The sequence below is a fragment of the Aegilops tauschii genome, chromosome 7 (genome assembly GCF_002575655.3).
Source record: "Aegilops tauschii subsp. strangulata cultivar AL8/78 chromosome 7, Aet v6.0, whole genome shotgun sequence".
Lineage (NCBI taxonomy): Eukaryota > Viridiplantae > Streptophyta > Magnoliopsida > Poales > Poaceae > Aegilops > Aegilops tauschii.
Genome location: NC_053041.3, coordinates 162,821,244 through 162,824,941, shown reverse-complemented (window position 1 = coordinate 162,824,941; position 3,698 = coordinate 162,821,244).

The window sequence follows — 3,698 nt, the reverse complement described above, 5'->3', positions numbered from 1 at the left end:
TTTTTCTAATATATGTTTAACATTTTTTCAATATAAATTTAACATTTTCTGAATATATGGTCAACATCTTTTCTATACTCATTTTTTACATTTTTAAAATGCTTGATTAACATTTTCCAAATACAAATTTAACATTTTTAATACATAGTTAACATTTTGTCTATACACATTTTAAAGATTTTTTCAAATGCTCGATTAACATTTTTCAAATACAAATATAATATTTTTTGAATACATGGTCAACATTTTTCTATACACATTTTAAATATTTTTCAAATGCTTGATTGACATTTTCAAATACAAGATTAACATTTTTTGGATACATGGTTAAGATTTTCTATACATAATTTTAATATTTTTCAAATGCTTGATTAAGATGTTTCAAATACAAGATTATCATTTTTAACACATGGTCAACATTTCTCCTATACACACTTTTAAACATTTTTCAAATGCAAGATTACCATTATTTGAACACATGATCAACATTTGTTCTGCAAAATGCTTGATTAACATTTTTTCAAATGCAACTTTAACATTTTTTAAATACATGGTCAACATTTTTCTATATACATTTAACATTTCCAAATGCTTGATTAACATTTTTTTGAAATACAAGTTTAACATTTTTTAAATACAACATAAGATTTTTTTAATACAAATTCACTATTTTTCCTATACATATTTAACATTTATAAAATGCCTGATTAACATGTTTAGAATACTTGTTTAACATTTTTTATTCAAATAACTGATTAACATTATTTAAATACACAATCAACTTTTTTCACACACATTGTATATTTCTGTACTCATTTTACATACACATGAGAAACATTTTCTCTATAGACATTCAATGTTTTTGTAATATATTTATTTAAAATATTTGAAAGTATAAACAGAAATAAAAATGAAATAAAAAATCATGAAAGAAAAAGAAAGAAATGAGCTCGTGGCCTCCCATGCGGCTGGACCAGCCCATCTATGTTCAACCCGGTTTCTTTGTTTTTCTTTCATGTTTTTCTTTTCTCATAGATAATCGTCTTAGCGCGTTCAACACACCGATTAGATTTTCGTCAATGGTTTCAGTTTACTGTTTCTTTCTTTTATGGCTGTCACATGTCGGCCTGACAACAGTTCCATACTTCATTGCCGTATAGGATTTCTTCCGCTTGAATTGTGGTCTCTATAACTATCCTGCAAGATTTGGTGCGTATACTCCCTATCGATCTGCTACCCTAATTTGATAATTTCTATGTCCTTGGCAACAAATTATTACTCACACCATTTAAATCTTTGGCATCCACTGAGTAGAACACAAAGCAGTTGTATCAGAGCCAGGCCTATGCGTAGTTACTATGCACGAGTAGAACACAAAGCAGTTGTGGGCGTTGAGTTTGCCAATTCTTCTTGCCGCTACTAGTCGTTTCTTGTTTCGGCGGCATTGTAGGATGAAGCGGCCCGGACCGACCTTACACGTACGCTTACGTGAGACTGGTTCCACCGACTGACATGCACAAGTTGCATAAGGTGGCTAGCGGGTGTCTGTCTCTCCTACTTTAGTCGAAACGGATTCGATGAAAAGGGTCCTTATGAAGGGTAAATAGAAATTGGCAAATCACGTTGTGGTCATACGTAGGTAAGAAAACGTTCTTGCTAGAAACCTACAAACCACGTAAAAACTTGCAACAACAATTAGAGGACGTCTAACTTGTTTTTGCAGCAAGTGCTATGTGATGTGATACGGCCAGAAGATGTGATGAATGATATATGTGATGTATGAGATTGATCATATTCTTGTAATAGGAATCACGACTTGCATGTCGATGAGTATGACAACCGGCAGGAGCCATAGGAGTTGTCTTTATTATTTTGTATGACCTGCGTGTCATTAAATAAACGCCATGTAAATTACTTTACTTTATTGCTAAACACGTTAGCCATAGAAGTAGAAGTAATCATTGGCGTGACGACTTCATGAGGACACAATGATGGAGATCATGGTGTCATGCCGGTGACAAAGATGATCATGGTGCCCCGAAGATGGAGATCAAAGGAGCATGATGATATTGGCCATATCATGTCACTATTTGATTGCATGTGATGTTTATCATGTTTTTGCATCTTATTTGCTTAGAACGACGGTAGCAAGTAGGATGATCCCTTATAATAATTTCAAGAAAGTGTTCACCCTAACTGTGCACCGTTGCGAAGGTTCGTTGTTTCGAAGCACCACGTGATGATCGGGTGTGATAGATTCTAACGTTCGAATACAACGGGTGTTGACGAGCCTAGCATGTACAGACATGGCCTCGGAACACACACAATACACTTAGGTTCACTTGACGAGCCTAGCATGTACAGACATGGCCTCGGAACACGGAGGACCGAAAGGTCGAGCATGAGTCGTATAGAAGATACGATCAACATGGAGATGTTCACCGATCTTGACTAGTCCGTCTCACGTGATGATCGGACACGGCCTAGTCGAATTCGGATCATGTTTCACTTAGATGACGAGAGGGATGTCTATCTAAGTGGGAGTTCATTAAATAATTTGATTATATGAACTTAATTATCATGAACTTAGTCTAAATCTTTACACTATGTATTGTAGATCAAATGGCCCACGCTGTCCTCAATTTCAACGCGTTCCTAGAGAAAACCAAGCTGAAAGATGATGGCAGCAACTATACGGACTGGGTCCGGAACCTGAGGATCATCCTCATAGCAGCCAAGAAAGATTATGTCTTAGAAGCACCGCTAGGTGAAGCACCAATCCCTGAGAACCAAGACGTTATGAACGCTTGGCAGCAGCGTGCTGATGATTACTCCCTCGTTCAGTGCGGCATGCTTTACAGCTTAGAACCGGGTCTCCAAAAGCGTTTTGAGAAACATGGAGCATATGAGATGTTCGAGGAGCTGAAACTGGTTTTTCAAGCTCATGCCCGGGTCGAGAGATATGATGTCTCCGACAAGTTCTTCAGCTGTAAAATGGAGGAGAACAGTTCTGTTAGTGAGCACATACTCAGAATGTCTGGGTTGCACAACCGCTTGTCTCAGCTGGGAGTTAATCTCCCGGATGACGCGGTCATTGATAGAATCCTCCAGTCGCTTCCACCAAGCTACAAGAGCTTTGTGATGAACTACAATATGCAGGGGATGGAAAAGACCATTCCCGAGGTATATTCAATGCTGAAATCAGCTGAGGTAGAGATCAGAAAAGAACATCAAGTGTTGATGGTGAATAAAACCACTAAGTGCAAGAAGGGCAAGGGTAAGAAAAAACTTCAAGAAGGACGGCAAGGGAGTTGCCGCGCCCGGTAAGCCAGTTACCGGGAAGAAGTCAAAGAACGGACCCAAGCCCGAGACTGAGTGCTTTTATTGCAAGGGAAGTGGTCACTGGAAGCGGAACTGCCCCAAATATTTAGCGGACAAGAAGAAGGCCGGCAACACCCAAGGTATATGTGATATACTAGTAAATGATGTGTACCTTACCACTACTCGTAGTAGCTCCTGGGTATTTGATACCGGTGCGGTTGCTCATATTTGTAACTCAAAGCAGGAACTACGGAATAAACGGAGACTGGCAAAGGACGAGGTGACGATGCGCGTCGGGAATGGTTCCAAGGTCGATGTGATCGCCGTTGGCACGCTACCTCTGCATCTACCCACGGGATTAGTTTTAAACCTCAATA